Source organism: Euprymna scolopes, chromosome 28 (genome assembly GCF_053919585.1).
Source record: "Euprymna scolopes isolate OS-2025 chromosome 28, ASM5391958v1, whole genome shotgun sequence".
In the NCBI taxonomy this organism is placed as follows: Eukaryota; Metazoa; Mollusca; class Cephalopoda; order Sepiida; family Sepiolidae; genus Euprymna; species Euprymna scolopes.
Window position 1 is genome coordinate 14,506,272 of NC_136509.1, and position 27,359 is coordinate 14,533,630.

Sequence of the window (27,359 nt, forward strand, 5' to 3'; positions counted from 1 at the left end):
AATGTTATGTTGTATGTTTAGTCTAAAGCACATAAAGGCTTGATCGTCCGTTTCTAGGTTTGTTTCTCTAGTCAGGGGGAGAGTATTACGAATGTAGACTCCAAGTCCGTGCATATGTCTGTCAGTCTTTATGGCAGAGTGGGAGATAGCCAGGCATGTTAAAGTAGTTAGAGGGATGGAGGAGTGTAGGTTAGTCTCGTTTAGTGCTAAGATATCCGGGGTATTTGTTAGGAGAAATGCTTCAACATCATTTAAATTAGTTCTAAGCCCACAAATGTTAGTGAATGCAAGCCTCAAGGGAGGAGGCAAATTGGGTTTGTTTGTCCCTAGGCCTGGTTTAAGCTTATTTTTTGATTGTACTGTCATCATGTTTTTAAAGAGTTTGTTAGATGAGGGGGAGTTGAACAAGAGGTTATGCAGGGTATTAGACATGCAACACAAGTAGACCATTAGCTGACCTTTCTTCAACTAGGACTGTGGCCTCAGGAAAGCCCATCGGGGATGAGTGCAGGGTCCCTTTCCATGCACAACATGGCACTACAAACATCCTGATATTATACAACTGTTGATGGAGCAGCCACTCTAAGCGCTACAAAGAGTTAGGGCACCTGTACTACCAGTCAGAAACAGCAGCCAGGAACTGTCAATCCAGTACCCTGAGCCCATCAGAAGAAGATCACCCCAATCTAATTGCACAGGCATGTATGGTACTCAAGCACTTCCAAGTAGCCAGTTTTGAGGGGTGGGATGTGTCGGGAGTGGGGGAACGGCATTCATTGCCCTAGACAAGAAACAAGATCTACCACTAAGTGTTTTGTCGATTCACTTGTGATAGTGTCTCTGCGCCTGACTAATAGGCAAAGAAGGAGTATGGAAGCTGGCGATAGACAGAGCCTATCTACTCCTTAAGCAATTTAGGTTTGCAGACCGGTAATTTGTTTGAGTTACCAGCTCTAGGAAAGTTGTCACCCAAGACTGGGGAGGCCTCCCTACCCTTTGGTTTAGTTTCAGAGTTTTCCTTCTCCTAGACAGGTGATCTGGGAAGATCTACTGGGTCCATCAGCCCTGAGAGTGTTTGCTCCACGCCTGGGTCCTAATCCAGGTATTTCTGCGACCCCCGCGTGGTTAGTTAATGTTACAGGGTTAGTTGGTAGAGGTTATATATCTAATGAATAGTTAAACTCCTCAAAGTGATTTAGGGGCATGCAGTGTAAGCAGTTTTGTGGGGAGGCTTGTTAGAAAAGCGTTAGTGTCGATTAAGACTTTTACCTTTAGGTTTTTCATTTTTTTTAAACTTTGTTAGTTTAGGTTCAGGATAACGTTATAGTTTGAGTAGGTATTAGGAATTGAGCTAAGAATTTTGCCCAGTCAATGTATATTTAGATTTACGAAGGTTAAGGTGTAGGTGCAGTACACTCAGGGTATAACTGGAGGCACATTTTAAGACATGGCGTATTCCATATGTATAATTAATTGCATATCGTTCTTCTAAAGTGTCCTTGCGTCCAGATTGCATTTTTTAAAATTCACCAATCAGTTACAATCAGGCTTTAGTAGGATGTATTCCAATTCCTGTTAAACCTGAAATCATAAAAATTGATCAGTCATCTCATAAGATGTATAACAATAACATACTGAATTTTCAAGAGTTTACAATAACTTGAAATGCCTGCACAAAAAAGTTAGGAAACTTATTGAAGGAACCTCATATGTCTCTGGTCCTGTGCAGTTCTACAAGGTCCATCTGGCCCGGCTTTGCCTTTTCTCTTTGAGAAGGGTGTGTTTATTGCTAATCCCCTGAGGCGCTTTTTCCACTGTTTCCAACGTAATAGATGTATGGAAACTAAAGCCGCTTTCAGGACTGCCAGCAACCATTGTAAGAAAGTAATAAAGAGCGCAAGATGGTTGTATGCTCAATCTGTTAAGTCCAAAGTAGCTGAGCAGCGGCTTGGTTCCCACCAGTTTTGGCAAATAGCAAACAGAGTCCTGAACAGAAGCGTGTGTTCCATCCCAACTATGATCAATGGACCTGAGGTAATCTCGTCAGCATCAGACAAAGCCAAACTCTTTGTCAAGAACTTTGCAGCTAATTCTACCTTTTGCGATCAAGGCCGCCAACCCCCAATATTTCCTCCTGTATCTGAAAACACACTGTGATATACGTATATCTGTACGTGATGTTGCCAAGCTAATCAAAAACCTTGATTCCAGTAAAGCAACTGGCCCGGACGGTATTCCAATTATAGTACTCAAAAAACTTCAACCTGAACTTGCGCCCATACTTACAAAACTATTTAAACGTTGTCTTAAGGAGAATAGTTTCCCATCTCCCTGGAAAATTTCATCAGTATGCCCTGTATTTAAGAATTCAGGTGATCGCTCATCCCCCTCTCAGTACAGGCCAATAAGTCTCCTGTGCGTCATGAGTAAGTTGCTGGAATCTGTTAAATACAGAAGTAATCAACCATCTCAACAAAAATAACCTTCTTAGTGACACTCAATATGGTTTCCGTTCTGCTAGATCTACAGCAGATGTGCTTACAGTTATATCTCATATGATTAGCAAATCTCTCGACGGAGGCAACCTTTCTAGGGCAATTGCTCTTGACATATCTAAGGCCTTTGATAGGGTATGGCATAAAGGTTTACTTCATAAGATCTCTAGCTATGGTATAGCTGGAAATGTCTTCTCAATTATTAAATCATTTCTTTCTGATAGGTTCATAAGAGTAGTGGTTGAGGGGCAAAAATCAGAAGCCCACAGTATTAATGCCGGTGTCCCTCAGGGGTCCATCCTGGGTCCAACTTTTTCCTGATCTACATTAATGATCTTCCAAATCACATCCTTACATCATTTGTAGACATTTATGCTGACGACACTACCATTTATGCTAGCACATCTAAGACAGTAAACGACCAAGTTCTCTCCAATTCTCTCTCCTCTGATCTTGAGCATGTAGTACAATGGGGAAAGGAGTGGCTGGTTACTTTTAATGCATCTAAAACCAAGCTTCTCTCTTTACATCATCAACATTCTGATCCCCATCTGGCATCAATTGAAATGAATGGCTCTCGTCTTGAGGAGGCCTCAAGTTTTGACAAGCTTCTGGGCTTGACCATTACTCCTGATCTTAAATGGAACACGTACATCAAATCTGTTGCCAAGGCCGCTGGAAAAATGGTGGGATCTTTCTATCGATCCAGTAGATATCTCACTGCTGATGCAATTCTCTATCTATATAAGAGCCAGGTACGTCCAAGGATGGAATACTGTTGCCACATCTGGGCAGGAGCTGCTAGAAAGGACTTGTCCTGCCTTGATAGAGTTCAAAATAGACTTCCTTAGCCTCGTAGGAGATGTCCTTTTCTCTTCCTTGCAACCTCTATCTCACAGAAGAGATGTTGCGAGTTTGTCTCTGATGTATCGTTATTTTCATGGAAAGTGTTCGACTGAGCTTCAACCTATGGTCCCCCCTCGCAAAACTTTCACAAGAAACACTCGTCTAGCTGTAAACACTATCAATAATTCCCCCCACTCTTTATCTGTGCCTAAACCTAAACGTAGATTCCATGAACAAAGCTTTTTTATTAGAACTGCACGCCTGTGGAATTGTCTTCCATTTTCCTGCTTTCCGGCTGACTACAATATGGTTGTGTTCAAGTCTAACGTAAATAAGTTCTTGATGAGCCGTTCCATATAAGTTATCAAATTTACCAAATTTTCATTACTAATTATTATTATATTGTCCAATTTTTACTGTACACTCTTTAACCCTTATCCTTGAGTGGCCTCTTGGCCTTGATAATGTGGTGATACCTATGAAAAAAAAAAAAAAGAAAAAGTCCAATGTGAACAAGTTCTAATTGAATCGTCCCCCTAAGTAATCCAAGTTACAAAATTCCCACTGTTTACTATGCTAAAATCACAATGACTAATGTATACCTATTAACCCTTATCCTCGAGTGGCCTCTGGGCCTTGATAAGTGGTGACACCCATGTAAAAAAAAGAAAATAAAAAATAAAAAAATTTTAAAAAAAAAATGTTTTTTTTTTATATTTTAATTAATGTTAAATGTTGAGCCATTATGTTGAACAAAGATGGCGGTAGTAAATCAAATCTGCAAAGAATCAATGCAGTCACGATCTCGAATGTTGAGTAATTCTTTAGAATAAAGATGGTGGCATTAGATTCGCGAAGAAATTCTGCATAGATTATTCGCGGAAGAATCAATGCAGTCATGATCACTAGTGGTTCAGTCGTTCAAAATGGAGGTTGACAACGAACTGACTTGAATCCAAAATTCAATAATTTTATGATGCAGTCGAAGGTTTCTCATTGGTTGATTGTCTAACCGTAGTTATAAATAAGATTGTCCATAGCATTGGGGTCATAACCTCATTAGTATTCGAAAACATTTTACCCCTCCCACCCCATCTTTTTTTTGATTTAATGAAAAAGTCCTTTCGGGCTCATTTTGGTTTCATAGTGTAAAAAATAAAAAAATTCTTTTGTTTTATTTATTTTTGGAATTTGTCTTTTATTCTCATTTATCAAAAAAAAAAAAACAGTCAATATATTGGTATAATGTGTGTAAAAGGAAGCCATTTTTAATCACATTGTTTAAGTTTTTTTTTAATACATATAAAAATACAGATATACACACTTTTCATATATTATACAAATACATAAAGATATACATACTTTTTAAATATATACATTGAAATACAGACATACACATTTCTTTCAAATATACAATTTTTCTTTTTTTGTTAAAAAAAAACTTGAAACTTTCTGTTAGATATTTTAGTTTGTTATTTTGTTAGGAAGACAAGAAAAAAAATGGTTGTAGTTTAGCATCGTACCCGGGACAATTTACAACCTTTATTTATTTATTTATTTATTTTTGTGGTTTCAACTTCTCATTTTGGATTTCTGAAAATATATTCATTCAAGATTAAATTCCAAAATGTTCACTAATAAAATGTTTTAATCCTGTCTTTTTTACAGGTTTAGTGAAAATGTCGGCTATATTATTCTCAGATGTTACATAATTCAGAGTAATAGATTTTTTTACCGATTTCATTCTTTATGAAATGATATCTTATATCAATATGCTTCGACTTTTGATGAATCATAGTTATTTGCTAATAAGATATTACTCTGGTTGTCACAATGAATTACCATTGGTTTTTACTTAGATCTGGTTTTAAAATAGACTTTAAACGGGTGTTTAGAAAAATTGTCTACTGTGCTGAGTACACAAGTGCAACAAACTCTGCCTCACATGTTGAAAGGGCAACAATTTGTTGCTTTTAGTTTTCCAGATCATAGATCCAGTCTTTGACAGTCTAAAACAGTATCCCGTTATACTTTTTCGATCCTCAGTTTCCCCAGTCTGAATCTGAAAATCCCTCTAAATTTAGGGAATTTGTGGATTTTTTAAATACTAAAGATTGTTCCTTGGTTCCTTTTTAGATAACGGAAGACCTGTCTCGCATGAGTTAAGTCCTTAACTGTCGGTTTTGATAAGTTTTGAGATAGCTTTGTTACAGTGTAACATATCAGGCCTAGTGGTGGTCATGAAATAGAATTGAATATGCTCCAAAATTGTAAAAACTGACACTTTTTACCTCATAACTTTTGCTCCATCCATTAGATTTTTCTGAAACTTGGCGAAAATGTGAAGGCAATGTTTGCCCTTCACACTTCTCACATTAATAATTTCTTCACTATTTTTTGTGGCGTCATCTCACGTGCAGCACTAGAGGGGGATCACGCACGCATGGCTTGTTTTCGGATAAAGCTTCTGATTCGAATTTCATAGCTTTTTTCTATTCTTATACCTTTTTCACTTTTAATATTTAGTTTACGGGTATTTTCTATGAAGGCGAAGCAATTTTCTAATTTTGCATACCAATATTTCCTTTTAATCGTTTATGAAAATTTCAAATAGCATCAACGACGACCAAATGCAAACGAGATTTGTTTTGAAAGGAAACCAATCTTGTTCACAATTTTCAATCAATTACGAAGAAAACATTAGAGAAAACTTTTAGAAAAATCTAATCTTGTAATATATGCCCCCCTCTCTCAAGTGTATTTTTTACAATTTTTGCAAAATATATGCAGATATTACACAGAGGTGTGGGATACAGTCATTTGAACAATTTGAAAAACATCGAATCTTTAATTAAATGTTAAGAAATTTTTTAAAAATCAGAATTGGGGAAAAATTTTAGAATCGTCCCATCACTAATATATATTAAGTTGACAAGAAGGTTCTTGCGGAATTTTTAATTTTGATTTCAAATTATGTATTTTCCAATAAGTTTGTATTATACCTTTACTTTATATATCATTTTAAAGAGCATTTTTTGTTTTATCTAATCGTTTAAATTACAATCGTTTAAAACAATTGTCTTTTTTTCAGAACGTTGAATACAAGAGGGGAAAAAAAAAGAAGAAATTCACACAATTTTCTTATTTCAATTTACGCTAGACCGAAAAGCTGCTGAAACAACTCGCGATACCAATGAAGCATTTGACCCAGGAACCACTACTGAACACACAGAACAATGGTGATTTAAGAAATTTTGCGACTCTGACGAGTCTTGAAGATGAGTGTAGTGGTCGGCCATTGGATGTTGACAATGGTTAAGAACCTTAGTCAAAGCTAATCCACACACCAATGTTAGAACTTTTGAATTAGATAAACATGTACAACAATTTCTAACCATTTGAGAGGGATTGGAAAGACAAACTTGATAAATATGTGCCTCAAAAATTAGACGACAGTCAAAAGAAACGCTGTTATGAAGTATCAACTTCCTTTCTTGTACACAAGAACGACCCGTTTCTCAACTGAGTTATGACATCAAAAGGTTTGGTGGCCTGTGACTGAACGAATTGGGCTATGAAACTCTGTCTCGTCCGCACTACTCTCCAGACCTCTCACCTACCGAATACCACTTTTCAAGCATCTCAACAACTTTCTCCATGAGAAATGCTTTAAAAACCTAAATGATATCAAAAATGCCTTCAGTGATTTCATCGCCACCAGAACACAAGATTTTTATGTTACTGACATAAATATACTTGTTTTGCGTTGGCAAAAGTGTGTTGATTCTGATGGTGCTTATTTCGATCAATAAATTTTCGTTTGAGTCGAGATATGATCATTTGAATTTAAAAGTTAAAAACCGCAAGAACTTTCTTGTCAACCTGATATATTTCATATATATGTGGGCTTGGACAAAGGCAAAGGAATGAGGGTGGAGAGTTGTATGTTTTGGTTTCAATTCTAGTTGATGACACCCAAGTCGTATATATATATATATATATATATATATGTTTTTTAGTCTTGTTCTCACTACTATATATTATGTTCAACCTAATAATCGATAGAGAATTGTAGCAGTTACAGAGAACTATTTTTTCTGGTGAATCAATGCACTCCCCCCCTCTGAATTCTTCGGCCACAGGCTGACCTATCAGCTAACAAGGCGCATTGATTCATCTGCTGCCTAAAAGGTCTTGAGGGAATGTCAGGCAGTCAGAACCGGACCTTCAGCCAAACAATACCTCTTCTCCCGTTCCCTGTCCACTGGACATTCTGCTATAGCATCGACAGCCTTCACTGGAGACAACTGCTATTAGCTGAGGACAACTCAGTACTGACTGACTGACGATGACCTCAAAAACGAACTTTCTGTTCCTTCTTCCTTTTTCGCAGTCCGACCTGCCAGTTCCTGCTACAAATAAATATTTCAAATTGTTATTGTTAAAGAGAAGTTTGTTGTTCTTTTGTGCTGTGTTCATTAAATATATTTTATTAGGAAGGTCAAACAATTAACTCTTCTAAAGAATTGTCTCTTCTATATATATAAAAGCGAAAATGTATGTATGTGTGTTCGCTTTTTCTGTATGTCAACAAAAGGCTTTTTTCAGAGAAGCGATCGCTCACTTCACAACTTTTTAAAACTTTTTATATCACATATAAATCATAATATCTCAGTTAACAACAAAGCTCGCCTGTCTATTTAATTTGCTTGATTTCGGGAAGATAAATATTCAACATTTGTCGTTCGCCGCTTTTTCCTATAACATCTGGGGGGGGGGAAGCGTTCAGCAGTAAATGAAGGTACTATCCCGCAGTCAAACTTGACCTCATTAACTCATTAAAACGGGCACCTGCTAAATCCAAGTAATTAAATAAATTCAAACGTGTTTCCATTAGCATCTCGCGGTGGGGCAATGGTTAACGTCGCACTTTTTTTTTTTTCACACTTTAATTTACAACTTTGCCTTAAGGGTTCGGGTTCGATCCTCATACTTACTTTTTTTTTTTTTAAACCCCTCCCCCACCCCCGGAGTTTCCACACACACCTACAAACACCTGGGCAACGCCGGGTACCCCTCGCTAGTTAATAATAAATATGTAATCTTCATGAATTAAAATATCATATTTAAGCGTATCTTAAGACTGGGTGGCTTGCTAATATATAATAGTACTTATTACTGCATAATTACTATGACGAAAAGATAAAATTGATATTCATCAACCTCTTACTGAGAGTTGTTGGAACCTTCTTTAAAATTATTGTAAAATGTACTAAAATTCTATTTGTTCGATGACGTATGAATTTATATAAATGAGTCTTGCAATAGTAAGCCACTAACTTATTGCTAAAAGTGCAAAACTGATTTGCTCCTTTGCATAATGTGTAAAGTTGCTCTCGATTGTATATAGCTTCTTGATATTCAAAATATATCAAATGTACCCAATGTCATATTTATAGGAGATTCAATATTTTGGTTTCTAAATAAAATAACTTTTCCTTTCAGGTTGTGTATCTAACTCATGTTTTGTGATTACACAGTTTCAATACGGTAATAAAAAAAAAAATTTAGATACTTTGAGACTTAATGGATTAATAGAGAAAAATAGGTTTTGCTGGTATGGACATGTAGAACACTCGACTGATGCCATCAAGATTTGAAAGTCTACTAAACTAATCTATATATATAAAAGCGAAAATGTATGTATGTGTGTTTGCTTTTTCTGTATGTCAACAAAAGGCTTTTTTCAGAGAAGCGATCGCTCACTTCACAACTTTTTAAAACTTTTTATATCACATATAAATCATAATATCTCAGTTAACAACGAAGCTCGCCTGTCTATTTAATTTGCTCGATTTCGGGAAGATAAATATTCAACATTTGTCGCTCGCCGCATGTGGGTTAGTCTTTTTCCTATAACATCTTGGGGGGAAAAAAGCATTCAGCAGTAAATGAAGGTACTATCCCGCAGTCAAACTTGACCTCATTGACTCATTAAAACGGCACCTGCCAAATCCAAGTAATTAAATAAATTCAAACGTGTTTCCGTTAGTATCTCACGGTGGGGCAATGGTTAACGTCGCACGTTTTTTTTTTTCATACTTTTATTTACAACTTTGCCTCAAAGGTTCGGGTTCGGGTTCGATCCTCATACTTACTTTTTTTTTTTAACCCTCCCACCCCCCGGAGTTTCCACACACACACCTCCAAACACCTGGGCAACGCCGGGTACCCCTCGCTAGTTTATTATATAAAAGGCAAAATGGGCGTGTACATTTGTGTATGTCCGAAAGATTTTTTTCGTCGGGTTCTCGACAAGTTACTATTTTGGAGAACTTTCCTTATACTCCCTATATTGTATTATCTCTGACTTGCGAACGGACGTCGTGTCTATCTTTTATTTGATCGAGTTTTAGTGTTTGTTTGTCTTTCTCATATAAATAAAGCGAAACCGATCGAAGCAAATCCAAAAGCCTGCCCTTCCTGGCTGCGACACGTCTTGAAGGCAATTAGCTTTTCTTTTTGTTTTTTTGTTTTTTTTGTTTTTTTAATACACCTACAAACACCCGGGCACCCCCGCTAGTATAAGTTTTGAAACAAGATTGTGCATTTTGAATATCTTTTCTTGATTTTTTTTTTTTTTTTTTTTTTTTTTGCTGTATTGGATTTGCTTAACTTGAAATAAATTAGATTTCAAGTCCATTCCATGACAGATGACTTAACGTTTTTTCTCTTGCTATTTCCGTGTAGAGGAGGAGAATGCATAGTGGGAGTTATACTTTACCAGTTAACCGGAAATTTTAGGAATTTTAAAATTTATTTAAAGATTATTTTCTTAATGACATTGCAGCTGACTTGTGGAATTCTCTTGTGCAGGCAAATTAATTTCTCCTCTTGAGAAATAATAGCTCAGAATGGTTCAGCAGGTGCAGACGGCAAGTGAATATGTGTCGATCCTGAAGTGAGTAACACTAGATCAACAGATTTTTTTTTTTCATGTGTGGTTGAAGGCAAATTGCTGAAGAGCATTCAAAGTCTGACGACATTTTACATTTGCATATTATGGCTTTTTATTTTTTTCTAAATTTCATTTCCTACTTCCCCTATTGGCATTCGAAGAAGTGGGAACTTTGCTTGCAATAGTACGAAGGTCGTATTGATCCTGAAGTGGGCAACACTAGATCAACGGATTTTTTTTTTTTTTTTTGCATGTGGCTGAAGGCAAATAGCTGAAGACCGTTCAAAGTCAGATGACTTTGTGCATTTGCGTATTACGTTTTTTTTTTTTTTGTGGGGGGGATATTCGAACTGTTATTCTCATTTTGAATGTTATCCTCACAACGTTTTGACTGATGTAACCTCCAACCTTCTTTAGCTGCCTCTTATCAAACTCTGGACTCTTTCTCTCAACAAGGTGAGAACAGTAGTCCAAATAATGCAAATAATTAATCTTCATCTCAAAAATTTACAAACATAAAACCGATATTAATTTTTAGTGATATTTATTTTAATCATGTTTTTTCTTTCACCCCTATGAATTTTTTAAAAACGTTTCAATCATTTACAAAGACATTTCAATTATTTTTTAAAATATTTTTATTATTTTTAAAAAGGTTTCAGTGAATTATTTAAAAAACAAAAACATTTTAACAAAGTATTTAAAAAAACAAAACATTTTGACGAATTATTTTTAAAAACATTCCAGCTCCAATTAGCAGCCTGTAAACTCTAAGTATATCTATATTAATGCCCACCACACCTTTATTAACAATGCTATCCAACTTCCTTTTGTGTATCTTGGTGAACAACTTCCTCTCCATTGTTCTGCTGATAAATTTATTTCATCCATTTTTGCTTTATTTTGTGGGGATTCAGTCCCCTTAACTGAAAAGGATCGTGAAGGTTTGAAAATTCACAAAGTGAACACTTACCTTGAAGTTGTAATTTTCGGTATCTGTGTTTGCCAAAACTTTGGCAAATTTAGCTTCAATCCTTCAGATCTTTTAGGTGGCCTTTTTTTTCTTTTTCTTTTTTTTAACATCAGATTCCTTTTGCAGGAAGCTGAAATGTTTAATTGTATCCTTTACCGGGATTATTGGAGCATCACGGAGTATGTTCCCTTATCGAGGGAGAAATAACAACCCATGTCCCCTTATTGAGGGAGAATTAACAATCCTTGTAGAATAAGAAAGGGAGGGAGTTCAAAATTTGAATCACGATTTCATTATCACGAGAAAGGTGAAAGTACAATAGTCAAAATATATTTCCAAAACGGAAAATTATTACAAGATCCCATTTTAGGAAATAACTGCAGAGGCATTGAGTTCTTTAACGCCTTTCTGCATCTGAATTAGGTGAGTAAAACATTCCTTAATAATCGGATATAATTCGATACAGTTCGACATGTTTGGCTGGGGTGAAATCTTTTCAAGAACTGATATTATGTCTAATTTGAGTTTTGCGTGAAAAAAGTCTCCAACAAAATCTCGCTCAGCAGATTTGTCTAAAAAAAAAGATAAGTCTAAAATGAACAACCATCATGCAATCGCAAGTGTTCAAATGCGAATTCATGACACCAGTTAGTAAAGGTGCCTCCCCATGGGACAGGACAGCTAGACACCAGAGTCGTTTTTAAATGTGGAGAAAAGGAACAAAAATTTAAAATTGTCTCAGTCGTGAAGGATTTCTCCTCCACAGAGAATAAGAAACGGAAGTGCGTCTGAAGAACAGATACTACACTTTGATCTTGCCGAAGGCCAAAAACGTCCCTCAACTGCCCTAAAACGCCACTAAAATAAATAATTTTATGTTGAATTTATATACATAACTGATCCACACTTCAAATTCTAAAATTGTTTTTTTTTTATTTCTTTGATACAAATTTGATTCATGGTTTCATGGTACAAATATATCAAAAACAGAAAAACATGTTTCTTATTGCAGTTTTTTTAAACGTAAATAAAATAAGCTAACACCGCAATTATATATATATATATATATATATATATATATATATATATATATATATATATAAATTCAATTTAGGTAAATTATATTACTAGAAGTCGCTACAATAAATCTGTTGTTTCATTCTTAAGACATCGTCAAGCAACAATATACCTCCTGTTTTTACACGAAGTCAGTTCTTTTAATGGAAATGAAAACCAAGTATAAAAATAAAATGGCAAAAAAGAAAAGAGAAAAAAATCGTCTAGACATGATTTTTTTATATAAGAAAGGAAGCGCTAGTTTAATCAGTTTTTAATCAAAGTGACTTCAGTTACTTAAATTATGTCAGAACACCTACTTGTGTTATGCGAATGAATATGCTAATTGAATGCCAAATATGAAATGGGGAAGTGGGACGGAACGAGGCTTTTCCAACTGTTTGTAATTTGTCTTGGGGTTTACGTCTATTTGTCAATGGATGTTTTATGCTCGGTTTCTTTCAAGATAATTGTTGTCTGCACAAATAATTAACAAGAACACGGAAAGTAAAGGTATACAATAATATATTAGGCAGAAAAGTTATATACATATTTACATGCCTTCAGATATACTTCAGTTGGAGATATTCCGGCAGGTGGCATGTTGCATGTCTTACTGGAGGCAACATAGGCGTCTTGCCTATGTGGCAGTCGTCGCAGAACTCTCACAGTATTTAGATTTATACCTTTATATATCTCACTCACCCACCTATGTTAATTAGTGGGCGTCTCCACAACACCCCCTACAAGATTTGAAGTCATGTAGATTTCAACATCTTTTTCTCTTGGAGGTCATTATAATTGGTTCTGTAAACTTTCTTTTCCTTCCCGATCTTCTTGGTTCGGGCATGGTTTGTGGTGGTTCGATATCAAACACTTCGTATAGTATATCAATTGGATCTTCCTTTTCATCAGGTTTGTCATGTTCGTTGTCTTTTATATGACGTTTTCTCAATTGATTTTGATTTTTGTGTATCCATTTTGGACCTTTTATCATGTAGACCAAGTCGCCGATACGTTTATCTACCGTACCAAACTCCCAATATGAAATATTATTTTTCATACATTTAAAATATACACCATCACCAGGTTTAAACCTTTTACGTGATGTGTGCGTAGTTTGATTGACGATTGCTTGCTTTGGTATCAATTTATCAAATAGTGATTTTATTTTTCTAGCAAACATTAATTCTGCTGGCGATAATTTCGACGATGTATTTGGGTTCTTAGTTATCCTGTATATTTGTAGGAATTTTTGTAATGTTTTATCCGTCAGGGTCCCTATTGATTTTCCAAGTACACGCTTTATCGTATCTACGAATCTTTCCGCTAATCCATTTGAACTAGGGTGGAACGGTGGTGTAGTTATGTTTTACCTGAAAAGTGTCACAAAAGTCCTTGAAATCACTTGACATAAATTGTGTTCCGTTATCTGTGACTATAATGTCTGGCACACCAAAACGTGCAAATATTTCATGCAGAAAACTTATTGTGTTATTTTTCGTAGAGTTCTTGAAATGCTTTGCTTTAGACCATCTGGAAAAACTATCTACTACGATTAGGTAGTATTTTCCTTTGGTTGGTCCAGCAAAGTTTATATGAATGCGTGACCATGGATGGTCAGTTTTTTTTTTTTTTTCAAGGTTTATGGACTATCGGTGGTGCCTTTGCGGCTAACGCACAACCTTTACACTTGTTTACTGTTAGTGCAATATCCACATCCATTTTACGCCAGTAAACATAACTCCGCATAAGTGTCTTCATCCTATTTATACCCAGGTGTCCTGTATGAAAATCACGTAAGATCTTTTTCTGCAAGGTTTTCGGGATACACCTCTTTCACTATATAATAAAACATCATTGCATACGGAAAATATGCTTTGCGTTTTTTTCCCTTATTTTTTTCCCTTATTTTTTTCCCTTATTTTTTTCTTTGTCTGTGATGACATCGTCATTTTCAGCCTCCCTTTTTATATCAGTTAACGTGACTGGTAATTCTTTTATTATATTCGCCGCCATGTTTTTTTCTTCATAATTGGAACGTATAGCTGCAATTACTGACTCTTCAAAGGTTTCCTCCATTTTCGGTATAAGCCTTGACAGACCTGTAGAAAAGTCTGCACAGACTCGAATTTGTTCCGACTTTTTTTTTTACGTACACCGTAGGCGCTGCTCAGATGCTAGTTTCAATTTTCGATAAGATGCCTGTTTTTTCGAGTCTATCTAGCTCACTATTTATTTTGTCTAAACCGGCGAACGGTACATTCCGTTTTTTCTTAAACACCAGTTTTACATCCTTTTTTAGCTCGAACGGAGCCTTAAATTTATTGCATCTTCCCAGTCCAGTAGTAAATATTTCTGGGAATTTCTTTTTTAGATCGTTTTTAATATTTTCTGATGTTGGGGTGAAATTGGTTATTTTTCTACAAAAAGCATTCATTGGTTTATCCCAAAGATTGAATTTTTCAATCCAGTCAATTCCCAATAAGTTCTCACTTTCTTTAATTATGAAGATTTTCAATTTTTCCGTTGTGCCATTTAAATTAATGGGCAGAATGACCTCTCCTTCGAATTTTATTTCGTCTCCAGTCACTGTTCGTGAAGAGTCGGTTTACCCAGCTTTTTCCAAGTGTTGACGTTTATTAACGACAAATCTAATCCAGAGTCAAGCTGAAATTTCACTTGTTTGTCGAAAATATTTACTGATACATATTTTCGTAAATTATTTTTCCCTTTGTCGCTTGTTCTCATTTGGTGTACTCTATTTTTTGTTCTGCAGCAAACACTCTTATGTCCAACTTTATCGCAATTGTAGCATCTGATATTTTTGTAAGGACAATCCTTTTACAAGTTTTTCATCACATCTTCTGCAATTATTACCTGATACTGTCTTTTTATAATTCCTTTGATTATTATCGTAATTTCTTTTTCTGTAGTCATTATATTGACTATTATCGTAATTTCGTTTTCTGTAGTTATTATAATTTGAGTATTTATAATTTGAGTATTTTTTTGAATTTTGACTAGTCTCAAAATTTCTTTGTCCTGAGTTTCTGAAAGGTTTTTTAATCTTCTAATGTACGCCACTCCTGCTTCTTCTATATCCCTGGAAACTTTTGTTTAGTGATACTACCCTTTGGCAATCTTCTGCTAATTTCTGCAATGTCAGGCCTTGTTCTGTCTCTAATTTTGAGAGAACGCGTCTTTGGATGTCTGAATTTTTTGTGGATACTAGACCCTGTGCAAAGATTAAGCATTTGAAATCGTCCACCGTGAGTTCCGATAATTTGAAGTTGTCGCAGTTTTTGTTTACTACTGACGCGTATGTCAGGTAGTCCTGCTCATCAGTTTTCTTAAGATTCATACATGACCATCTCTTGTGGAAAAGAGACACGTTCGATCCGAATAACTCCTTAAGAAGCTTTACGGTCTCAGCGAAATCTAACTGATTCGTTCTCCTTGGCAATATGGAATCAACAAATTTGCAATGTTCACTGGTATCAAGCTTTCGAAGTAATAAACTTACTTTCTTTCCATTTGACCAGTTTTCGCAATCTGTTTCGAAAATATCTTCATACCTCTTGAAGTATGCATCAAAAGTTTTATCCTCTTTCGGTAGGTATGTGAACACATCCATGCAGTTGTTACGGTGGTGAAGGTTGTATTACTTTCTTGTGTGGAATTAGCTGTTAATCTTTCTAACAGTTCTTTCTGTTCAAGTTGCATCTGCGCGAACCTATCTTCCTGCCTTTCTAGGCATTTTATGATTCGTTCATTTTGTCTTTCGTCTCTTTCTGCGTGTAGCGCTTGCTGTTCTTTTTGTAGGATCTGCTGATTCTGCATGAACTGTGTCATTATTTTAGCAAATTCCTCTATCTTGTTTTTTTTCCCCCAAAGATTAGAAAAATCAGTCTATTTTACTAATTCACTTTTTAAAATAACTATGAACAACCGTTTTTAGGTTCGCTTTTTTTTCCGATATCAACCGAATTCTATCGATATATTATTTTTTGCGTTGAACCTTTCTTTTTCCCTTTTTCTATTGAGGGATAAAAAAAATATATAATTTATTTTTTCTCTTAATCCGTTAAGTTTTGATTACGTACAAGAATTCTTTTTAAAAAAAAAAATCCTTTCTTGGTACCGTTGAAAAAAAAAAATCACTTTTCTCCTTCAAGACAATTTGCATAATTTAGTTCACGGTGTACTAGCAAAAACACCTTTTTTTTTCTTTGACTTTTGTAGTCACTTTGAAATGGTTATTGATATTTTGCTTTCAAGTATCCAGTGTTTGGATATCTCGTTTGACAATTTTGTAGTTACTTTCGTTTGTTTTTTGGGTTTTTTTCGACAGTGATAACTTTCCGTGTAAATTATTTTTTGAATACTGTTGCTGTGTCTAACAGTGAATTCCCGAGTAAATCTTTTTCAAAATCCTCGATGTTACTGTTGTGTTCAGTAGTAGATTTTTTTTTTCTTCAAGTACGTTTTTTTTTTTTTTTTTTTTTTTCACTCTTTCTCGAGTAATTATTTTTCGTACACCACTGTTGAGTTTAGTAGTGGATTTTCCTGCATAAGTCTTTTTTCGAATTCTCGACACTACTGTTTTGTCTGCACAAATAATTAACAAGAACACGGAAAGTAAAGGTATAACAATAATATATTAGGCAGAAAAGTTATATACATATTTACATGTCTTCAGATATACTTAAGTTGGAGATATTCCGACAGGTGGCGTTGTGCATGTCTTACTAAAGGCAACATAGGCGTCTTGCCTATTTGGCGGTCATTACAGAACTCTCCCGGTATTGGTGATTTATACCTTTATATATACACTCACCCATCTATGTTGATTAGTGGCCGTCTCCACAACAATAATCTTGGTTTAATTTGTTGATAAAGACTTAGTCTGGAGTAAGAATACAGATTTAAGTAAAAATGTTATTAAAATTTATTATGAGAAATCTAATATTTTAAGTTTCATATAATAAGTTAATCTCCTATAAATATTTTATACTAGTTCTCAGTATAAATAAAATAGTCAAACTTTGAATAAAAATAATAAAATATATTGAAATCCAATTTCTAAAAATTGTTACAAAACATTTTATTATAGTTAAGTTTAATCTAATGAATAAATAGTTAAAATATTATGGAAATAATATTAGTGTCTAACATTTATGTTATTTAATTTTATGTTGATGTATCATAATTAATATCAGTTTTATGATTTATGTATATTTATGTCTTAAAGCTTATATATTGAGGTAGCCGGGCTACATTGAAAAAAAATTAAGGCTAAGAGGATGTATCAAACAATAATAGAGAGGAAATTTTCTTATGGTAATATGAAGGGAAATGTTTACAATTAACTATAAGCCTGAGATGTCTATTTGTTTAATTGTAAAATTTACTATAAAAACCAAGGTATATATTATGAAATGGTTGGGTTAATTTACCAGTTTATAAACATTTGGTAAGTTATAATAATGTTGAACAGTTTACGTTTTGTAGGGATTGTAATATGCCAGTGAAGGGAAAGTATTAGTATATATATATATATATATATATATATATATATATATATATATATATGCCCTTGAAAGCCTGTACATACTTATTGTTGTGGAGACGCCCACTAATTAACATAGGCAGGTGAGTGAGATATATAAAGGTATCAATCACCAATACCGGGAGAGTTCGGCAACGACCGCCAAATAGGCAAGACGCCTATGTTGCCTCCAGTAAGACATGCAACATGTCACCTACCGGAATATCTCCAACTGAAATATATCTGAAGACATGTAAATATGTATATAACTTTTCTTCCTAATATAGTATTGTATACCTTTACTTTCCGTGTTCTTGTTAATTATTTGTGCAAACACAACAGTGGCGACGGGAATTCGAAAAAAGACTTACGTGGGATAAAATCTTTTTCAAGATATTCTACTATAAAGTTGGTGTTAAATTTTGTTTATTTATTTAATCAATCATTATAATATATAGAAAGTGATATTTTACCTTTATAGTTTGTGTAGAATATTGCTAGGGTGAGCCAGCTAATCCAGTGAAGATGTTGTGCTGAATGGATGTGATAATTGACAGAGTGTAGTTCCTGGCAGAAGTCTAGAACAGTAAAAACCCTGAATGCCAGAGCAGCTGGCATTTGTAGAGTGGCACCTGCCCTTCCTGGCATGTTTAGCCAATCAGGCGCCTCAAAATAGAACAATCCACCATCCCTGACTAATTGTAGGCTAGTCCAATGGCAATTAGCATACCACTAATTGCTACTGAATAAATATGTTGAAATTAGTTAAATGGTCCATAATGGTGGAGAGGGAAGGTAAACGCATTCTTGATTCTACAGTTTGGATTCTTGAAGGAGCATTTATGACCAGAGAACCTTTCCTTGAAAGTATTACCAGCCATACCAATCTAAATTCTATTGATATTTAAGTGGAAATTGTTGCTTTATAAACTACAAAGCTTATTAAACAATTTCCATTAAGTGGGGTCCTGGATATGACCTTAAACTATATCCAGTGGTGAGGCCCCAGCTTGTGGGCTTTGGGGAGTGTGGAGCAACCCTTTAATTACCATTGCTCCCAGGTCCACTCTGACCCAGAGTGGTAGTACCTGTTAGGGTCACAACTATGGGTTAAATAGAAATCGATGTGAAAATAACAAATATATTCTATTAAAAAAAATTTTCTTCAAAATTTTTGGATTCGGCATTAAATAACCCGAAAAGGGTTGATATGCCGTAAAACAAAACCAACCAACCAACCAACCAACCAATCCATTAAGTGGACATTCACTTTTATTCAGGCAGTTACACAATTTAATTAAGTTATTTATGCTAGATTCATTGTTCAGCAATTTCTTGTTTTTTTAATTATTTTTTCTGGATTGTCACTTCAGCTATAACCCAATTTTACTGCGTTTTTGTGAAAAATTTTATGTAATATATTATTAGGTAGGAAACGTAGCTTTATAAGATTTAGAACTTTTTTTTTTATCAAGTTGGTTTTGACATTCAGATTGAAAGGGGGTGAATCATATATTTCTTTTTTTACTCTTTTTGGGTTTGTTCATACGGGATGAAGGTTGAATAGATTCTAGTGAGTTTTATAGCCACTTTCCTTCAGGGCTTTGTTATAGAGTTTTGTGGGAGTTAAAAATGTTCACATTAGAAGAGTTGTTAATAATTCTTTAGCTGATTGATTTAGGGATATGTCTTATTATAGAGTGATTCGAAAGTGGATTTACATTTATTTTTTTCTATTCTTTCTATTTTTATACTTTGTTTTCATTTTCATTAAAAGAACGTGAGTATACTGTCACATGATGATGTCTTTTAAGACCGAAACAATAGATTTATTGTAGCGACTTATGGTAATTTTGTTAACCTAAATTGAATAAAATAATACCTTGTTCTTTTAATTGAGCACTATCCATATCCTCGTTGAAATTCAATGTTTTTTTTTTTTTACTTTTGGAGATGCTTAAACAGGAATATATATACAATAGAACCCCAGGATACGACATAAAAAATTAGGAACAAAATACAGTACTGCATATAATACACATGTATATAATCAAATAACATAAATACACTGTAAGGTGGGGAAAATACTGTAACCAAGGGCCAGAAAAACATCGTTTTCTACATTGTAACCTGAAAAAAACGTAACTTAGGGCCACCATTTCCCAGGATTTACTAATATATATATATATATATATATATATAATCTCGAATGAAATTTATTCCTAGATATAAAATAACTGCTGTCATATTGCAGTGAGTTATCCTTTTGACTTGATTCTTACTTTTAGTGGTAACACAATTCTGCTCAAGTAGGTGAATAAGACTAAATATCTCGGCATTCTTGGTTGACTCGTCTTTCAAGCCGTCTAAACCTTGCATTAAAACTTCAAACAAGATAAGGAGAACCCTATTTTTCATTCGATACTTCTTCTGTAAACCCACTTCTGAAATATTTCTCACACTTTCTCTCCCACATTAGAGCAACATTAGAGAATGGTGTTCAAACCAATGCTCCATATCTAAGAAATGACACAAAACATAGAAAGAGTTCGAATGGCGCAGAAACTGTGATCTGCTGATCTGACTGAAGACACTTTACGTTTTCTTCTTTGAGTGTCAATAATTACGCAGTGTTCTCATTTTGGCCTACAATCTCCTTAATGGCCATTACAATAGAATTCTACATGGACATTACCATGAATTGTTCACCACCGATTTTGATTTAACCTAAGGAAGGCAACTTTTTTTAATCAGAATCCTTGAATCTTGAAATGGATTTCAACAGATGTAAATGCAGCAATGCAAGGTGAAATCCTGTATTCTCTTTTGTGTGAATTTTTACCATTTTTTCTGTACATGGCAATTGAAGCTTGTTTTATTCTTGCCAAATATATTGAATTGCATTGAACAACAACAAAAAAACCCTAACTATAGACAGTTTAGTTTGGAAGTTAATTTTTAAAAGCCGCCCAGCATATAAAACAAACCTTAAAGTATTATAATTGCTTCTCTTTAATTTGTATTGTTTACCTTTCCCACTCAACCATATCGTTATCTTTTTTTTTTTAATTCACAGAAACACATACTTTTATATTCTTTGTGCTAGTCTAATTCTTTTAATGGATTTCAGCATATTTCTTTATATATTTCTATCTATATCTATCTGGTCAGACTCCTTGCCCGGACCAATGTGACTCCCTCTAGATTTCTCTGTCTTCCATCAGCTGCCTCAGATCTTCAGGATCACAGTTGAGATCAAGTGCAATTTGCTGGATGTACGTGGATCTAGGTTGTCCTATGTTCATGTACCCGTGCTGTGGTGTCCACAGCAATACATTTCTCACCAGCTTTTGTTTGCTCCTCTGGTAGTGCTCCCTGATAGTAGTAGCTATGGCAGGTAGGTTGCCATAAAGTTGCTGCTCCGTGGGGTGAGCTTGCCAAGATATATTTAACACTGTTTGTAGCATACGGGTGTAGGTGCTGTCTAGTTTTATTTCCAATTTTTTGGTGAATGTTCAATATTTCTAATGTCTTTAAAGTGCTGACATCTTGTCTCCCTTTCATAAATAATAATAATAATAAAAAACTGGAATGTCTTGTAGTTTTCATAAGTTGATGCAAATCTTCTACCTTCATCTTCCCAACAGCTAAATATATTCAGTTGAGTAAAACAAAAGAAATTTTCCAGAAATTTCTATAGCAAGCCCCCCCCCCCCTTCCGCCATTTTTCCAAATAGAAGGAAGATGATATGTATCATTTTGAACTCTCCTTTTTTCTCATTGGTTTAGATTTCATTGAAAGTGACAAACTCGTTGTTCATTAAAACCATAAACAATGACTTTTTATTGACAAAAAAAAAAAAAAAAAAAATTACATCCGAAATGTATAATCATTAAGAGTCGAGAAATAAGAATGTGTTATGGAATAATTTATTGTAATCAGAAGTTGGCAGATCATGCAGAAGCCGGGAGTATTATTTTTACTCAGCATTTAAAAAAATTTTTTTTTTTAAAGACATCTGGAGGACGGACCTGTTGACAGCAATGTCTGGAAGGAACGAGTCAAGAGAATTTGAGAAGTTTTGACCTTACTGAAATATTTATAAGACCTAGTATATACTAGAATATCAATCCCAGAATGGATAAAATTCTTATTTATTTTTTTATTTTAGATTATATAATCACTAGGGCTATGACAACAGCATATTCTTTTTCTTGTTTTGATTCTCAGGTATATATCCATTGATACTTTGTTTTTATGTAGAGTGATGTGATCCTCGGTTGATTGTGTCTAACTGTGTCGGATATATACTCGAGAGTAAAAACAATAAAAACAATGTTATTGTCATAGCCCTAATAATCACCACTCATCAACGCCTGGAGGCCACTCAAGGTTAAGGGTTGGTATTTAGTTGTTTTAAGACTTTTTCACTATAACGATATTTCATTATGAAGTTCAATAGTTAAACTACCACTGAGAATTTTTGCATTTCATAAACTTACCTTTATAAATTTTTAGAAATACTTCGTCACGGTGCTTGAAAAAAGGTGTGTTAGTGACGAAAAACAAAACCTTCCACTCTCTGAGACAGATGACGGCATATTGAAAAAATGCTTGCCAAACGAAGCAGCAATCTTTCGTGTTGAAATTCATGCAATAACATTAAAGATCAGATCAAGGAATATAAACAAAATAAACTTTCTGGTATTTTCACATTCATTATCAGTAATGTAATAATAAAGAGGAAAAAAAAAAACTAATGGATATGAATACATCCGGGTCCTTCCTCACAAGAATATGATTGGCTGATCTAAGACATTTTTTTTTTTTTTACATAGGCATCACCACATTATCAAGGCCAAGAGGCCACTCAAGGATAAGGGTTAAAGAGTGTACAGTAGAAATTGGACAATATAGTAATCATTAGTAATGAAAATTCGGTAAATTTGATAACTTATATGGAACGGCTCATCAAGAACTTATTTATGTTAGACTTGAACACAACCATATTGTAGTCAGCCGGAAAGCAGGAAAACGGAAGACAATTCCACAGGCGTGCAGTTCTAAGAAAGTAGCTTTGTTCATGGAATCTACGTTTAGGTTTAGTCACAGATAAAGAGTGGGGGGAATTATTGACAGTGTTTTCAGCTAGACGAGTGTTTCTTGTGAAAGTTAGGCGAGGGGGGACCATAGACTGAAGCTCAGTCGAACACTTTCCATGAAAATAATGATACATCAGAGACAGACTCGCAACATCTCTTCTGTGAGATAAATACAAACAAGGATAGCAGCCAGGAAAGATGTTGGAAGATATGCTGAAAGCCTAAAACTTAAGGATAGGAGTAGGAACACCGGTTCATTAAGGCGAATTACTAAATTGTATTACTTGATTATCCTAGCCAATACCACTCAGCCACTTCAAGCAAATATATTTCCTTTACAAGATGCATCAAAAACTAAACAAGAAAATCTCATGTAAATTACACTTTATGAAGAAAGCCAAAAATATTCCATTTTCATGGATACAAAGTTACGTCTGAATCTGGGGAGGCGATAGTTTGTTCAGCGGCTAAATCATCACTAGAAATAACTGTAGATTAAACCGTTAAAATGACAATATATGAATATATAAAAGAAAATGGCCAGAAAGCCATGGTCATAATAAATTATTCCAAATAAGGAAAATGGAAAAGACATCCTGGGAATGTAGCAAAGAAGTTATCATGACCAGACTATAAATTGCAAATGCTTATCTACCATCTGCATTTTACTGATAATGAAATACAAATGTAGACACCAACTTCCAATAAAACACATTCTGTTAGAATGCAAAATTTAATCTAAACTTATATAAAAAAAATATTTCAACAGAAAAAAAAACAAAAACTAAGAAATCTCTAATAGGATAAATACCAATGAAATATTAGAATTTCTCACAGAAATTACAATCGACAAAAAAGACAATGTTTTCTCACAATATTGGCACACAAAAAATACACAACTATAAAATAGAATATTAAATAAGGAATACACATGTAAAACGAATATATAAATAAGAAAAATAAAACACAGTTTCCAATTAATAAAAGTGGATTTCCAAAAAAACAAAAAAAAAAAACTATTCCACTAAAAAGGAAAAATAAAGGATTTTTCTTGAAAAACATAACTATATAAACAGATTTGCCATACAATCAAATAACCAACCATCATCTTTACTTCTGCTACTATTTCTGTTAATCTCGTTATTATTTCTCCTACCGATAATCTTACTTCTCTGACTCCAGCATAGCTCCTCCTGCTTTTGCAAATCTGCCTTCACTTCTCCTGCGAATTAGTTATTGCTTTACCTGCTCCTATTAATTCCACCCTTACTCATTCAGATAGTTCCGCCTTTACTCGTTGAAATAGTTCCGCCCTTACTCGCTGAGATAGTTCCGTCCTTACCCGTTGAGACAGTTCCGTCCTTACCCATTGAGATAGTTCCGCCCTTACTCGTTGAAATAGTTCCGCTCTTACTCGTTGTGATAGTTCTACTTTTACTCATTGATAGTTCCATCCTTACCCATTGAAATAATTCTGCCCTTACCCGTTGAGATAGTTACATCCTTACCCGTTGAAATAGTTCCGCCCTTACTCGCTGAGATAGTTCTGCCCTTACTCGCGGAGATAGTTCCGCCATTACCCACTGAGATAGTTCCGCCATTACCCACTGAGATAGTTCCGCCATTACCCACTGAGATAGTTCCGCCATTACCCATTGAGATAATCTCATTTTTTCTTTCTCATCTCCCTAGTCTTCAACCACATACTTAAATCACAAATGCTGCCATCTTGAATATACTTACTTCCTCTTTTCTCTATTCACTTAACCATAACTTATTTGTTCTTGTATTAGTTTTTGTTGTTCCTCAGAAAAATATTTGAAAAGAAAGAACAAAACATTTTTGCTTTCTTTCTCTTCTTCGTATCATCAAATGTTGACCAGATCGTGTTTCAAAAATCACTCTGCATTCACATGTAGCACTTTCTGGTATTCACATGTAGCACTTTCTGGTATTTCTTTTTTTGCTTTTATTCTTGCAACTTTTTTTTTTTTTTTTAATGCTTTTTGTTTTCCTGGCAAACACGGCCTCATCTCATCTGTATTCTCTGGTTAGCGTTTTCTTGCTGGTAGGCAGGCGGTCATTTCATAAATGTAAACATCGAATTTCAAGTTAGATCTGTATTTGCTTCACAGAAATCACAAAAGTGTAAATTGAAAAAAAAAAAAAAAAAAAACTGAAGCAACACCCGAGCGTACAGCAAAGTCCCATGAAAAGTGTGGGTATCGTTGCTATTTCTTCAATAAAACGACCAAGCAACTGCCATGAAACTAACGGAGTAGAGAAGACTAGTAAGTTTTGTTTTATGGCATATCAATTTTTTTTTTGTTTGCAATCGGCTATTTTTATATTTTATCTGATCAGTCGTTTTCTCTTTGCATATCAAATAAAGGAGCAGGAGTAACAGTAATACGTCCTACACAAATGAAGGAAAACTGAGATTTAAAAATAATAATATTCATCCAAACTCCTTCTTGCCAATTCCCACCTTCAACTGTAATCTTCACCGATCGTTCTCTCTGACTCTTTCTCGGCAGTCCAAAGAAGACTGCCCTGGGATTTCACCTTTTTTTTTTTTTTCACGGCAGTCTATGTCCTCATATGCAAATTAAACTGTCTAAAGACGAAAGTTTTTCTTTTCTTTCCTTTTTTGATTCCGCCACCCGACAAGATAGACAAAGGTGACGTCGTTTGTGTAAGTCACATTTTTCATTATTTTTGCCACAGCAAAACAAATAATTTATGCAAATGGGCAATAAGAATTGACCTAAATCCCAGTGAAAGTGGATTTGCATGTACAGCTTTTAGATGTTGTGGTGTGCTCACCCTACAGATAATAATGAGCTCTTCTGCTTACTGTCGATGTTTACACAAAATCAAAATGCATTTGTGCGCATGTCATCTGCACATTTACTATCCTGAAAACATAATCATATTTTGAACAATTCAAAACTTTTTGAATTTATTTGAAGTGGTCTTTCTGGGAGCCACTTAAATCCTTTAAAAAGCTAAATTTTTCTTCAATAACCAGTGGAAGTCAATTGACCCAAGTCTATGGATTGGTGTCGCTGGGTGCTCCACTGTGGACGTTTCCCATGGCAATATCTCTCCACACACACACACTAATATTAACGAACACAGACACACACAACTTATCACATTATCATCTGTCAATCTGTACAAATTTTATTCATTGAAATATTCCCAATTTTCTCGTTAAAATGTCTCATTAATATAAAAGCAAATGAACATCAACTCTTCTGAATAACTTTCAATGAATTATAATTATTATAAATGAGCAGATAAGTTTTGAAAACATTTTTTCCTGGACCCTGAAACTCACGGCTCTTAATTAATCGATTCATACTTTTCATTGTCTCGGCTAATGAATCCCCCTTGTTTTTACAAGAATTCTAAAAATATCCATGAAATATTCTGTTTTTTTCTACTGCTGTAAACTTCCATTTTAAACATGTATAAAATATTTTTGTGAATATATGCCTATATATCTGAACTCATTATTGTTATCGTTTTTCTCTCATTTGATTAAAAAAAACCTGCAAATCTTTTTCACTGAAAATATTTCCCTGAATCTGGCTCATCCTAAAATACTTATCCCTTTCAAAAACACCCCTAAAGTTAAACCCCAAAACCGACGTGAAACACATTTCATACTATAAAGAACACAAGAATGTCTCTCGGCATTAGGACACAAGTTATTCACACTTGGCAGTCGGACTGACGTATAAGCACTTTTTAATAGTTGTGTTTGCTTTCCTGTTCAAGATATTTTAACTTCACTAAATACCGAGTTGTCTTTCTTCCGGACCTTTATAGGACCACAGCAGAGAGTAAGCTATACCTGTCAATGAAATGGAGGAAAAATCATTTTACTTTATATATAAAAATAAAAAAAATCATATTGCTTTTCATATAAGATAAAAAAAAAAGTAAAACAAAACCTTTTATTATCGATTAAGCAACAATTTTTTTAAGATGTGGAAAAAATAAAAAATAAAAAGAAATCAATAACAAATTTAATTGTTTTTTTTTGTTTTTTTTTAATTCATTATCTAAGAACCAACTGTTGCGATTTATCACCATTTCAACACCATCTTTAGAAAAAGGAAGAAAATCATCTCATGACAATAACCGCAGCTGTTGTCTTTATTGTCTGATGTTCCTAACATTGTAAAAAAGTTATAACTGCTTTTTTTTTCTCGGTTCATTCGATTTCAAGATCAAAAATCAGAATAAGATCATGGCTCAAAGATATAACCAGGAATGGTTCTCTTTCTTTGGTCATTTTATTGAAGAAATAGCAAAGATACACGCACTTTTTGTAGGATTTTGCTGTACATTTGGGTGTATGCTTCG

The 27,359-nt window shown here is 34.4% G+C and overlaps 1 protein-coding gene across 7 annotated transcripts in view; it reads left to right on the top strand.

Annotated features, from left to right (window-relative positions):
• LOC145249487 (phospholipid-transporting ATPase ID-like) overlaps nucleotides 1-27,359 on the top strand; it is a 516,252-nt gene that overhangs the window by 171,220 nt on the left and 317,673 nt on the right. Inside the window, exon 1 of one of the 7 annotated variants that reach the window (XM_080111083.1) lies at nucleotides 10,192-10,302. The exons of the other annotated variants lie outside the window; for them this stretch is intronic. The gene's annotated coding sequence lies outside the window, so the exon portion shown is untranslated. Of the gene's footprint in view, nucleotides 1-10,191; nucleotides 10,303-27,359 lie in introns of those variants that run through there. 7 annotated transcript variants of the gene reach the window in all.